A 15,195-nucleotide genomic window follows, 5' to 3' on the forward strand; every position below is an offset into this window, starting at 1 on the left:
GGTGCAACTCCTCCCACCCATCTACATGCAGATCTCTATATTCAGCCCTGTGCTGACTCACCCTGTCTCCTGTAATCCCCCAGCCCCTGTCTCTCAAACTCCAGACAAGGAATACACAACCTAGCAGAGGCAGGCTTGGATGGTAAGACAAGAAACAACCTTCTTTCTAAAAGTGGTATTTTCAAACACAGAATGTTAAAACCAACGTCACTAAAATATATATGTTATCATTTTGAGTTCAGGCATACTAAACTCACATTTCTAACTAGTTCCCTGAGTCAGTTAGGGTTATAAGATGTTATAATCAAACTGCCCATTCTGGCCTCTGGGGAACGTGTAGCCTTGCAATAGTGAAAACCGAAAATGGCTGTAACTCACTGTTAGGACATGCCACACACATCAGGGCCTGTCCTACCTTTTACCTACAATGCACCCTGCCATTGGGCCTACCATAGGGGTGACTAATATGCAGAAAAGGAAAGGTTTAGGGACTGGCAAGTGGGTGCTCTTGCCCAGTCAACATGGCAGTACCAGAGGGCACACAGGCTCTGCAATGGCAGACCTGAGGCACACTTTTACAGGCTGCTTCTGTGGGTGGCACAACCAGTGCTGCAAGCCCACCAGCAACATTTGATTTACAAGCCACGGGCACACTCAGTGCACTGTACTAGGGTCTGACAAGTAGACCAAATCAGCCAATCATGGAGTCACTAATCCATACATCAATTTATAATATGTTATGTTATGTTATGTTATGTTACGGACATTTATTATGCGCACAGCTGCTCCAGCAAAGGAGCGTCCCGGCGCCTGACAAGGTAACAACATAACACAAGCTTAAAAAGATGTACAGATGGGAGAAACAGATCTGAGAAAACAAGAAGGTCTTAGCAGCCCTACGAAATGAGAGCAAATCAGCAAGAGTACGCATCTCCAGAGGGAGGGCATTCCACAAGGCTGCAGCACGTACACGGAATGAGCGACCGCCGGCACGGCTACGCTTGAACCGAGGAACTGCTGCCAGTTCAAGATCCGATGAGCGAAGTGAGCGGCCTGGAACGTAAGGGGACAGAAGGTTCACAAGAATCTGAGGAGGGGAGCCCTTAAGGATCTTGTGGGACAAACAGAGCACTTTAAATTGGATCCTCTGCTTAATCGGTAGCCAATGAAGAGAGCGCAAAGTGTTGGAAACAGAGCAAAACCTGGGTAAGCCAACAACTGCTCTAGCGGTCGCGTTTTGCACGCGTTGAAGGCGAGTGAGTTCGGCCTGATTAATCCCTACCAGGAGGGAGCTGGCATAGTCAAGCCGAGACATCACCGTCGCCTGTACCACAAGCTGCCTAGTCAAGGCATCAAAGAATTTTAGCACAGGTCTTAAGCTGCGCAGGATGCCGAAGCAGCAGGCAGCAGTCCGCTTAGTGTGGCAGACAAAGCTAAGGGTGGGATCAAGCCATACCCCGAGATTTTTTATCTCCGAGACCGGGGTAGGAGTGGGACCAAGCTCTGAGGGCGAGGGGAGGGAGAGCATATGCACTTTAGCACTGATCAGCTGTGGTAAAGTACCCAAAGTCATAAAACCAACAAAAACAGGTCAGACAAAATACAGTAGGAAGGCAAAAAGTTCATGGATGACCCTACAAAAAAGGCGTAGTCCAACAGTCCGATGTTGGCAAAGTTGTCGCAAAGGGTTGTTGAGTTGGGGTCGCTGTAGTTGTCAAGGTGGAAGTTCAGGTCTCCGATGAGAATGTAATTCATTGAGGGGATGGTGTGGGATGCGTTGAGGTCGGTGATGGCGGCGGTGAAGAGGGCCAGGGGGTCTGTAGACGAGGGTTTCGTGGAGTGTGGAGCTAAGGCTCATCTGCATCTATAAGGGCAGGAGCTCGGCGGAGGGGAAGGTTTCGATAGAGGTGGTGAGGCGGGGTGTTTTTATGGGTGATGGCGAGGCCCCCTCCGAGGTGGTTGGGGCGGTTCTTCCTCTGGATTTTGTATTCGCCCGGGATGGCGGTGTTGATGTCGGGACGGAGGAGGTGTTGGTCCAGGTCTCCGTGAAGTGATGTTGGGCGAGAGAGAGTTGGGTAGGTTCCAGATCTCAATGGCGTATTTGTGCACGGAGCGCTCGTTGAGGAGGATGCATCTTAGAGTGTCGCCGGTGTTTGCGTCAGTGGTGTTGCGGGCTGGGTTGGTGGTGAAGGTCTGGTGGCAGTGGAGGCAGGAGAACTGTCTGTGGGTCATGTTTGGCATGGAATGTTGGCAGTCTCTGAGTTATTATTATTAATATTATTGCATTTATTGCGCGCAGCAGCTACCCACAAAGGGTTTCCCGGCGCGAGATTGTAGAAATATATAAGTAAGGTGGGTACAGATGAGTGCCTAGATGTTAAATAGCCAAGTTTTTAAAGCTTTACGGAAGTTGATGTAATTGTTCTCGTTACGTACTGAGAAAGGCAGGGAGTTCCACAGCAAGGGCCCTTGGTAGGAAAAAGATTTGCCGCCCATACGAGAGAGCTTGATTTTGAGGATGACAAACTTTTTTAGCGTCCAGCATATCTTTTTCAGCCATTTTAAACTGGCAAAGCACGTGGTTGAGGTTTTTTCAGCTTGCTCGTGCATCTTAAGAGAGTCATCAATGATGACACTCAAGTTACGCGCCTGTGAGACTGGGGCAGGGAGTATGCCCAACTCACTTGGCCAGAGTTGGGGGCCCCACAGGCTTTTGTTTTTGCCGAGAATAATGACTTCTGTTTTTTCCCCGTTTAATTTGAGAAAGTTGTCCTGCATCCAACCTGCTATTTTAGTTAGACCTGGTTTGAGTGTAGAGGAGGTATTAATGTTCTCAGATGAGAGGGAGAAAATCAACTGAGAGTCATCCGCGTATGAGTACATTGATAGACCTGATTCTTCCACCACCTTGGCCAAGGGGCTCATATACAGATTAAATAATAGAGGACTAAGTATAGAACCCTGTGGTACACCATGTTCAAAGACATGTATGTCTGAGCATGCTGTATGAGAAAAAACCTGAAAAGTACGTTTAGTCAGAAAGGAGATGAGCCAATTTAGTGCTGAACCATAAATTTATTTATTTTATTTATTTATTATAGTGTTTTGTATAGCGCGAACAAGACCCGTGGGTATCAGAGCGCTTAACATCGAGGTAGGTTACATATTGGCAATACAGAATCATTTATACAAACAAACAGATATGAGGTAGAGGAAACTGTGGCTATGAGAGGGTGCCTAAATCTAACTATTCCAAACGCATGTGCAATTAGCAATAAAGGTAGGTGAGGCTTAGCTTATATCCATGTCTATATCGACAACTAAGGTGAGGTAGAGGTTATATAGTTTTGGCTTTAAAAAACAATTATAAGTTCGCCTAGGACTGTGGTAGCGTTCAGGACACAGTCAGGGCTTGTGTGAGGAGTTAGTCCCTTATCAATGATAACATTCTTGAATAATATTCTTGAGAGGGCCATCCTTCAGCTGACATAAGTTTTCGAACCCATGATCCGCCTGCTTCCCTATGCAAGGTATTTACTCAACATAAGACTTTTCAGTTCCCGTTTGAATGTTATAATATTTTGAATCTTCCTCACACTTGGAGGGAGTGAATTCCAGACTCTGGGGGCAGCTCCAGAGAATGTTCAGTCATAAGACTTTTTCTTTCGGAAGATGGCTGGCCGCAACAGCAGCTCCTTGGCGCTTCTAGTTGGTCTGTTTCCTCCCGATAGCTTGATTTTCTTGGCTAGGTATAAATACATAGGGAGCGAAGCGTGTTAATTAAAACAGTATGCAATACTGAATCAAAAGCGGCACTTAAGTCCAACAATATAAGGGCCACAGTCTCTCCCTTATCCAGTAAGCAGCAGATGTTTTCAGTGACTCCTAATAGAGTGGTTTCTGTCGAGATGCCAGCTCTGAACCCTGACTGACAGGGAGGTAGAAAATCTTGGGTAATTACAAATTCAGTTAAAGTTTGGTGTACGTGTTTTTCTAGAATCTTGGAAAATATCGGTAGCAAGGAAATGGGCCAAAAGTTGGAAGGCTGATTAGGATCTTCTGGGGTTGAGTGCATGGAGGGTGGCTCTTCTGTAGCGGTGGGTCCGTCGAGATGCAGGGTTTCCGGCGCTGGTCGCGGTCGGGTCGCGGATGGGCGCAGACGGGCTTGCCTTAGGTGCGCCAGCTGTGCGCGACCACGCAGAGTCCACCATTAAGTAGGGGAGGGGGCGGGACAAGAGGTTGGGAGGCGGGAGTGCCCGGGGGGAGGGGCCGCAGGGGCAACAGAGACGGGAACATGAAGGTCAGCTTAATAAGCTGAAATAAATTAAATTAATATTAAGTGAGGCGGGAGAATGGGGGAAAATAAATAAATAAATGATGTGAGGTCTGTAGCGTGGGGCTGGATGTCAGGCAGGCAGGATTGGGGGCGAAGCAGGCACCAGGCATGAACCTCACCAGGAGGAGGTGGAGAGACTGCGGTGCAGCGAGCAGAACAGCAGAACTGCTGGGGAAAGAGTTTGACCCAGACAAGAGGATAGGGTCTTACTCGCACTCCTCCGCAGTGGCCGCCATTAAGTAGGGGAGGAGGCAGGACGAGAGGCTGGGAAGTGGGAGATGGGGGTGTCCGGGAGGGAAGGGCCGCAGGGACAGGAGCGGCGGGGAACAGGAAGGTAAGCTTAATAAGCTTAAATTAATTAAATAAATATTAAGTGAGGCGGGAGAATGGGGAGAAATAAGTAATTAAATTATGCGATGTCTGTAGCACGGAGATGGATGTCAGGCAGGCAGGCAGGATCGGAGGCAGAGCAGGCACCAGGCACGAACCTCACCAGGAGGAGGTGGAGAGACTGCCGCGCGGCGAATGGCACAACCGAGCTGCTGGGGAAAGAGTTTGACCCAGACCAGAGGTTAGGGTCTTCCTCAAACCTAGGTAAAATGTGGTGATATACCTGCTAACTTGGATGCAGTGATATCCTGTATTTAAATCTAGTTTAGAGTACAATCTGATTCCACTGAGGTCCACAATGATGTCATCAAACGTCAGGTGATGTGTCATTGCCAACGGATGGTGCAGTTGGGTAGCCTCATGCCAAGACATAGTCTTGTATTATCATCCCTGGCTGCTTGGGCTTTTCAGTAATCACAAGAGGGGAAATCCGGGGGTGAGTCCTATAACTCTTTCGATGATGTCCATGCTTTCAAGTTTCTCCAGCTCAGCCTTCACCTGACTCCTCAGATGGAAAGGGATACATCTGTGTCACAGCGTGGTGGCTTGCACTGTTGTGTCAATGGGTAGTTTTACTGGGCTCCTCTTCTGGCACCCCAGTTCTTTGAACAGCTGTGGAGACAGATGTGATCCATTTGTAGGCTATAACCGCTTTGGTGAAGAATGCCAGTCGCAAGTCTTCCACTGTGCTGCACCCCAGCAGTGTGACTTCACCCTCCTTGGTCACATGAAGCAATTTCATGACCTCTTGATCCGCATGCACTACTGCCACATCTATGGCTCCTATGAGTGGTATAGATTTCTGTCCCACCATATGCATAAATCCTTGTATGGGATGGCCTCAACACCAGAAGCTAGTGGTTGTGGCCTGGTGTTATCAAGAGCCGAATACTGTAATGGCCTATTCATCAACCTGCGAAAAAAGTGCCTATCCAAATCACAGATTGTGCAAAATGTGACGGCGCGTCTTTTGCTGAACATTCCAAGTCACAAATCCGTTTCACCAGTGCTTAAGAAACTATACTGGTTGCCAGTGAGGAGGTGGATTGAGTTTAAGGCTCTTTGTATTTCTTTTAAGGCCAAGCATGATACAGGGCTGGGTTTCTTTAAATGTAATTTACAGCCTTATATACCTGCCCGCAATCTTCGTTCATCCCACTCACATAACCTAATAATTCCGCAGTTTAAAAAATGCGCCTGGGGTGGAAGAAGTTTTTTGGTCAGCACAACCAGACTTAGGAACTCTCTTCCTTTAAGGTTAAAACAAGAAACACACCTGTTGGCCTTCATGAAGGCCTTAAAAACTTGGCTGTTTAACCTCTGACGTGGCCTTGAACCATCCAGTTAATTCTGTATGATGAGCTAACGCCTTGATACCCTTGGGTGAATGTTTGTGCTTTTTAAGTTTCTTTTCATTTCATTTCATTCAGTAAGGGACACAATCACAGGTATTTCTGCTGGTCAATCACATTTACCAATGCCCCTCTGCACATGATTGTGACATCACACACAGGCTGGGGACACCTTCCTCCTGGTCCAGATGCTGCAATTGAGACAACGAACACCTCTTCCTCATCAGGATTCACTTCCTCGTACAGATCATCAGCTCTTCATGCTTATTCCGGTGCTCCTCTCATCTAGGCATCATTGAGGGACAGCTGCATCAAGCCCTTGATGGAAGCTGCCAGCCTCATGCTCGCTTCCCCTGTCACTGCTCTTATACATTCTGACAAAGTGATTCTGCCTGTAGCACAGTGAGCATGTTCATCCTGTTGCCGGGTATCTCTCGGCAGTGTGAGCTTACCGCCCACAGTTTTCTACAAGATGCTCCCATATTGGATCACCCCTATCCCTCTGGTATGGTGTTCGGGTGTAGATCGTCAACAGATTCCACCATGACATATGGTCCCCCACTGCCTGAGGGTGGACTCTTCCCTCAATTCCAGGCAGCTTCCATTTTATCTGCTCTTGCACTGGATAGATCATACATAGGGTCGCTGACCTGCATACCTGTATTATCTGTGCCCGGACCTCCTTGGGCTGGTCATCATCAGTGCAGGTGTGTGCCAGTGCACTTAGGCTCACATAGAAGGCATCTTTGAATTTCACCTTATGCTGTCTGGCTTATCGCAGCGTAAATGTTAAAAAATTAAGATTCATCTGAAGTCAAAGAGCGCATTAAACATCATTATCTCAGCATTGTAATCCCTGACTATCCCAGTGTTCAGAAGGTGCTCAAAAAGTTTGTAATTGTCATTCCCCACAATGTGTAGAAGAGGGACTTCTTCACCTCATCATCCAACTCTCTGGTGGCTCTGAAATAGTGCTCCAAATGATCTACCCAAGTCTTCCACCTTGGGGTCCAGTTGCTGGATCTGCCAACTCATTGAATGGTCCCAGCGCACCATTCAATGCTTGTGCCACTACCTGCTGCTGCCCCTGTGGGCCCCTGGCCCACCCACTGACCTCCAGCCACTTGGGCATCATTCGCTCTCCTCTGATCAAGGCTGCAGACGATTACTCTGCAGGTAATAGGTTGCTGGGCCTCCTTACCTTCATTCAGGCCTCCTAGGATGCATCATTGCCATTGTGCCACCACACACTGCACTGCACCTATCACTGCAGCCTACAGATACTCTCCTCAGGCGAATTACCTGCCATTTTTGCCACCTCAGCCTAGGTGCACAGAAACGTCACTTCTCCTTACATGCGGTGAGGATGCCACAGGTGTCACCCGACACCAAGCTCTGTTCCAATGCGGGCTCTTGACCACTGTTCTCACCAAATGTGCCAGGCCCATCGTGACCTAATGACAATAGGGCCGGGACCCCAAAGACATACAACAGCCCAAAAGTGTGTGTACTTTGGGACTGGTCTCAAGCGGGCAGATCCGCCTTTATTGGCTCTGCCGCACACACCTGCGTGCTGATGTACTCCGAGCTATGGAGTCCCTGTGGCTCAGTACATCGGACAATGAAATGCCATTAAGTAAATACTGCCAACTTTACCAGCAAGGCTAGACTAGCCCTACTTGGCACCCTGAAAGGGTGGGAGGCCGGTTTTGCAGCAGTGCTGCAATATAGATGCTCAGTAACCAAATCAGCAGGACTGACAGCATATTGACTCACTTCTCACTCTCAAAGCAGAGTTCCGTGTATAGCCAGCAGTTTTCAGGCAACAATAAAAGTGTCAAGGTTGATATCTCTTGTGGTTTATCTTCCTGCTTGTGAGAGTTCAGAGTTTTGTCTTTTGGTAGTATTGACTCATCTAATCTAGCTTAGAGGTGTATACATTTATATAGTTCACTGGGGCACTAATTTTGTCACAGAAATCCTTTAGTTACTTGCAATTCATAACTTACAATCATAATAAATCTAGCACAGTGAGCTATGAACTGCCATCAAAGAGCTGCATGCAAACTGAATGGTACAGGTTCAAAGGTGATGTCCTTATCCCCAGTATTTCTTGATCCTAATTTTGCTAAAATGGGTTTGTTTGGGCATAAATACAATATTATTAGTATATCCAACTACTGTGATATTTTTTTTAACAGTGGTGTAGCTAGTGGGGAGCAGGGTGATGGTCTTTTTGGTGTTGGCGGTAAGTGCAAGGTAAGTTTTCTCTCCCTCATCATCTGTCAAACCCTCCCCGCTAATCCGCCCGTCGTCCTCTGTTGCCACTCCCCACTCGTCGTCAATCCCCCCAACACTTCCCTGGGCGGCAAACTCTGGGATCGCCCTGAGCGGCAAAAGCGCTTGCTAAGACTCTGGTTTTGAATCCTGAGTTTGTGCTTCTTCAGATCAAGCACTCTTAAAATATGCCTAGCAGTATGGATGACATATACATCCTATACCTTGTATTCCCTTTTGCTTTATGTAACATTTTCTAAACACTGATTGACACACTTATGATTCATTGGCTCTGTATGTGTGTTTGGTGTAAAGTGCTCCGATTCACTACACTGGTATGAGAGGCACTATAAAACAAATAACATACACGTGGGAAAGGCTATGGAAAGATGAGGGGCACTGATGGAGGGTGATAGTGAGGGAATCAATGAAGGGCCCCAACAAGATTGTCGCATCCTGGTGCACTGTAAGGTCATCATTTACTGTGCTCTAAAAGCTAATACAATTGAATATGTAATAAAAATGTGTTGTAATTTTCTTGGAGAGAGAGCCCCACCCCCAAGACTTCTTTGTAGTGGTCAGGCTCTCTCGCTGTGCTTGCTACACACTGTATCGGGGCTGGTCTGACAACATTTGCCAGGGCTGCTTTGGGTTCCCAGTCGTACCCTGTTTAACAGCATTTCATTGCCTACGATGATTCATTTTGAAAAATAAATGTGTGCTTAGTAGATAACGTCCAAGGCTGTGATGAAATGATGAAATACTGGGGGAAAGTAAAAGCTGGAAACCAAAATTGTGAGCAACAGAGGTGTGTCCACTCCCCTCTCCAATCCTACTGAGAACAATGAGAGAAACAGAACTGGCACCATCCAAAGAGAAAACTAAATTCTATTAATCATTTTTCTGCAAAAGTGCAAACCTTCATTGAGGGATATATACCTGTCAAGGTAAAGATCTGAATGTTACTTTTGATTATATGTTCATCAAAATGGAGGGATGAGGAAAAAATAGTGTCCGTTTCTTTCCCCTAGGTACTAGACGAGGTTAATCAAAAGAAAAAAGGACACTTGTTACACCTTCTAACCTTAGGTTAAAGGATGAAGAGTACCCTCAAAAACTCAATGCAATTGGAAGTGCGGTATATATGTTTCATCCGCCCCGCATTGTAGTTATGGCAGTTATCATAGGGTTATCTTCTGTGCGTAAACTGCCAGCCTCAACCCGAGGCACCTCTGGGTTATTTGGTGCAGTGTCCAGAGATATGAGGGTTTCCCCACTATACACAGTGCAAAAGAAAATGAGAAAAAAGTGAAAATGAGAAAAAAGGTGTAGATACAATAGCCAAAAATGAAAAAAGAACCTATCAGAATCTCACAAAGAAAGAACGCATGGCTCTAGAGACATTGAGGAACAACGACAGCATCGTGATTAAACCTGCCGATAAGGGCGGAGGCACAGTAATCCTCAATAAAACTGATTATAACCAACAGTGCCTAGCCCTTTTGTCAGATACAAGGTTTTACGAAAAAATAACTACCGATCCCACAGAAAGATTACAAAACGCCATCTCCATCATGGTGTATGAAGCAGAGATAAAGATGTGGATCTCAAAAAAGGAAGCAGAATTTCTTACACAAAAAGAACCACAAATTCCATACTTTTACTCTCTTCCTAAAACTCATAAAAATAGGTCACCACCCCCTGGACGACCTATAGTTTCCGGGATAGGTTCGGTTCTTGAGCCATTATCCAAATTTGCCGATGAATTCCTCAAACCACTGGTACAAAAAACAGAAACCTACATAAAGGATACCAGGGACCTTTTATTGCAAATCATGGATATTCCATTTGATCCGAACACTATGACTATGGTTGGACTAGACGTCGAGTCATTATTCACAAGTCTACCACAGGACAAAACTTTGCAGATGCTGGAGGATGTACTTTACATGGAAGAATGGCACTACAATACCCCAAGACATTTTATCCTACAGTGTTGCAAAATGGCTCTAAAAGAGAACTTTTTTTAATATGATGGTAATCTGTACATGCAAGTCCATGGAACTTCCATGGGCAGCGCTTTTGCGCCTTCGGTGGCCGGATTATATGTCAGCCAATTTGAATCCCAACATGTCCTCAATGAAACCAATCCATTCTCTTCCAGTATATTATACTGGAAGAGATACATAGATGACATTTTTTTGATTTGGGATATCAAAAAAGATCTGCCCAATTTTATAATTTGGCTCAACAGTTTGGGCCCTTGGCTCAACTTCACATATACCTGCAACAATCAAAAAATTGATTTCCTAGATCTCACTATCTTCACCGAAAAGAATACACTGCAAACAAAGACCTATACGAAACCAACGGCTAAGAACAGCCTATTATCGTATAAAAGCTATCACCATAAACCACTCAGGGACAACTTACCTTATAGCCAATTTTTAAGGCTTAAAAGAAATTGCAGTAAAAATGAAGATTATAAAATTCAATCAGAGGAACTCAGCTTAAAACTGAAAAACAGAGATTATACTGAAAAAACAATCAGGAAATGCAAGAAAAGAGCCGGCAATCAACCTAGAGAGTGCCTCCTACAAATTCACCAAAAGGAACCAATACCAGACCTAACAACCTGTGTGACATCCTTTAATCCAGCAACGTATGCCATACAGAAACTTGTAAATAAAAATTGGCATATTGTGAACACAGGCAAATTTGATTGGCCAAGACCTAGATTAGCAAACCGCAGATCAAAAAACCTAAAAGACACCCTGGTGCACACACGCCCCCAAAAACAAAAACTAACAACAGAAATAAGAGATGTTACAATGATGCCAGTAACAGGACATTATCCTTGTGGGATGTGTGCAGCCTGCAAGACAACATCTGCTTCAAAAACACTACAGTTATCAGAAAGTCTCACATGGACACAAAAACAACATACTACATGCAACTCTTCCCATGTCATATACATGGTGAGCTGCCCCTGTAAAAAACAGTATATAGGGATGACATGTCGCAAAATTAAAACAAGAATCAGCGAACACAAAAGTAACATCAGGCTGAAGAAAAATACTACCAAATTGTGTTCACATTTCATAGAAATGAACCACTCCTGTGATGAAATACACTGGACAGTGATCGAGATGCTGGCTGACAAGTCAAACAATGCAGAAAAGGTGCTGTATGAAAAAGAGCAGAGGTGGGTTGACCGATTGCGTACCTGTGAGCATGGTTTAAATGATGATATCGCATGGCACCATTTTGCACGGTAGCTCTCAACAGCTAGAGATACGTCACCCTGACAATACCTTACATTGTATTTTTTTTTTTTTAAACAGAGAATTACTAAAACAACAGAATTGAGTGGTTTACAACGACAAATTAACCACCTACAACTCTAAATACATCTCTGTGTAAACATAATTCTGTCAAAAACTGGATTTCCAACGTAAAAAGGTTAATGCTCATTCCCCTCACGAGTTCAGTAAACTTATGTGTATTCTGAGAAACCAAAAGGCGCACATTTCCGTAAATAATGAGGCCCCTTTAAATATATTGCATCCTGCAACACTGCTCCTTTAAAAACAGAGCTACCGGAACACCATTGGTATCCGGGGGCAGAGCCAGCACAAGTTAGGATACTTCTCACACGCGGGTAATGGCGACTGAAGGAGAACACATCCACTATATCGGTAAGATACTTCCCAAGCCCTGCTTTCTCAAAGCCCGTATTTTTTTCTTTTTAACAGCTCTGGGCTTAGTAAGCGAACTCCCCCGACGTGGCAAAGCGCTTGATTTAATTAAGGTAGGACGCCTGTCCCTAACGTATTAGTTTCTGCGCTATGCATATTGTCCATCGCTTAGCGCCTTGCCAAGCATGCCTAGAATACCACGCAGTATGTTTTCTTCGCATCCCGTAGCCATGGGTCTCACAAAGCCATGTGTGTTACACATTTAATAACAATATTGGGCGATAGAAACATACACCATGCCCAAGGTATAGGCATCCAAAAAACGTTTATATACATGGATATTAATATATAATCGCATTCTCCAGGGGTGACCTCATTTTCCAACTATTCATATGAGACTTTTTTGCACCTAATGGATCTACAAAATTCCACCATAGTGAGAACCCTTTATTTTACCATACAGATTTCTCAGCCAATGTATACTAACTTACTCGCTAGCCTGATGCATTAACTCTTTCAACTAAATAAGAAATATTTACTCACAACTACTGCCTATTATTTCAAAATCTCCCTGCCATTTGCAACAACTGAACCCTCCCCCTCTGCTACCCTGTTTTATAAGTAGAGCATGACTTAACCTTGTTCCATAATAGGACAATGTTTATTTACGTTCCCCCAATGTGAAGAAAATGAACTGTGATTACAAGTATGTATTTCTATACTAACATGTAACTCTTTTTCAGAAATTGAAAAATGCTAAACTGATACTGCACAAATAGTGTGAGTATAATCTCTATGTCTTTGTTTGTGTAAGTCCTGACGAAAGCTCCATAGACCCCTAGGGCCCAAGGAGCTGAAACATGTCGACGTTTTTTCAATAAATACTTATAGACCTAGTAACTCGGTCTACACAAAGTACTGTTCTTTTTTTTTAAAACAGTGGAAATATACCCCTTAATAAACCTCCGGGGTAATTTCCCCTTTTTAAACCAATTTTTGCACATCACTTTTTTCTCATTTTCTTTTGCACTGTGTATAGTGGGGAAACCCTCATATCTCTGGACACTGCACCAAATAACCCAGAGGTTGCTCGGGTTGAGGCTGGCAGTTTACGCACAGAAGATAACCCTATGATAACTGCCATAACTACAATGCGGGGCGGATGAAACATATATACCGCACTTCCAATTGCATTGAGTTTTTGAGGGTACTCTTCATCCTTTAACCTAAGGTTAGAAGGTGTAACAAGTGTCCTTTTTTCTTTTGTTACTTTTGATGGCAAATCGGAGCAGGTCCCTGAAACTGCTCTTTAAACTGCCTCACATCTTCTCAGTCACTACCCAGCAGCATTATTGGCCTAACGGCTAGGGCGGTCGACCTCAAATCTGGGGAACTGCGTTCGAGACTCGGCAAGGACGCACAACATCCTGTGATTCTGCGCAAATCACTTAATCTCCCCATGCCTAACAAAAATAAATGTGTCCTCATGTAATGTAACTGGTGCTTGTGTAAAGTGCTCTGATACCAGATACCTTAGAGTCAAGTTCACGCTACATAAAACTCTGTTAAAACAAAATGAAGAAATATGTGAACTTGTCTAATGTGTACCCCGAGCCTGAAGGCCAGTTTTTTGTTTTAATGTATTTTCTTTCGTGAGTGACACCGCTAAAGGATAGTACATTGGATTCAAAGCAGAAATCCTAGAAAGGTATAGGCCTCCTCTCCAAGCCCACACGCTTGTGAGCCGTCCAATGAGGACAACAGTAACCATTTCCTCTCTTACACTCCATTGTGTGCAATCCATTCCTGGGGCTGGTGCTGGGCATGAAGGGAAGAGAGCAAGGGACAGATGGAAAATGGCCAATCACTGCATGGCTTCAAAATAGAGCCACACAGTGATTGGATATGCTCTGTCATGCTCCCACGTCTATGCTGCTTCTTCTGTTGGGGAACTAAAGGCTTGCTCCTGTCTCCTCCTCCTACTTCTGAGCCAATCCAGACACTGGTCCCTTGCTTTTTTTATGTAAATAAACAGCTTAACAGAAGCGCCTAGATTGACTTGGGCAGGCGAACCAACGTTAAGCAGGTAGGGAGAGCCCTGAAGTGCGCATATCAGGCTGGTCGGAGAAAGGCACTTTTCCAACCTGACATGTGCCCTTCAATTCAAGCTTCTGATTCCCTGCCCAGCCTGCAGTCCATGCAGCCCCTTCCATGCTGTCACAGAGAGGCATCCGTGGTTGAAAAAAGAGCACAGCATTTGCGGTGCGGCTAGAAAAAGAACCCTTCATTTTACAGTTAATATGGGTTCCATTCCAGATACAGGGGGGGTGGCATTTTTAAAACCCTATTAAAGAGGCCACCCCAGCATTTCTCACAATGCAGAGAAGAATGCAAAGTTGCTGCAGTGCATTGCGTATGAGGGAGACAGCAGACATATAATATCCACTAAGATATGATGCATTTCTGCTGTCTCATAGCGCTGGAGCACTGCGTACTGCCTAGCACCAATGCCGGCACTCTTGCACTGTGGTGCACGGTGCCTATGTTACAGGTAGGATTGCTTTTGCTTGCCTACACAAAACTATCCTTTGAGGCTTATTCCTCTTTTTATGGGTGCTGCAAAAAGTAAGAGAAATAAAGATCTTTCTCCTTGTTACACCTGCTTCAGTGAGGCATAGATTTTTGACGCATTCCCAGATGTACGAGCTTTAGTAAATCTGGGAATGCATGAATATCTAAGGGTGGATGCATGGAAACACTCATGCCCAAGGCAGTACCAATGGTTGAATTGCATTACTTTGCTTTTACTAAACCACGCCATGTGGCTTTGCATAGCTTAGTAATTGGCAAAACATGATTTTGCATCAGGGCTGCACCGCAAAAGTGACACAACCCCGATGCAAAATCATAGTAAATCTGCCCCTAAGTATTGTTCCAGAAACTGAATTTAACTTTGCGGTGACCTTATTTCCTAAAGTGTAGAGTATCTTTCTGATGATGTCACTGGGCGTGACGTATAACTGTGGCAAATTCATCAAATGTGACATGTACTACTGATGACATCATCGTTTGTATAGTATTGTCTTCACAGGAGAGAAATATTTGGGAAGACCACCCAGGCAATATAAAACATAGATTTTTA

The 15,195-nt window shown here is 44.8% G+C and overlaps 1 protein-coding gene across 2 annotated transcripts in view; it reads right to left on the reverse strand.

Annotated features, from left to right (window-relative positions):
- The window catches only part of LOC147727331 (uncharacterized), a 1,245,320-nt gene that overhangs the window by 109,451 nt on the left and 1,120,674 nt on the right, over positions 1-15,195 (reverse strand). The window lies entirely within an intron of this gene.

This window comes from Lissotriton vulgaris, chromosome 3_1 (assembly GCF_964263255.1).
Source record: "Lissotriton vulgaris chromosome 3_1, aLisVul1.2, whole genome shotgun sequence".
Classification (NCBI taxonomy): domain Eukaryota; kingdom Metazoa; phylum Chordata; class Amphibia; order Caudata; family Salamandridae; genus Lissotriton; species Lissotriton vulgaris.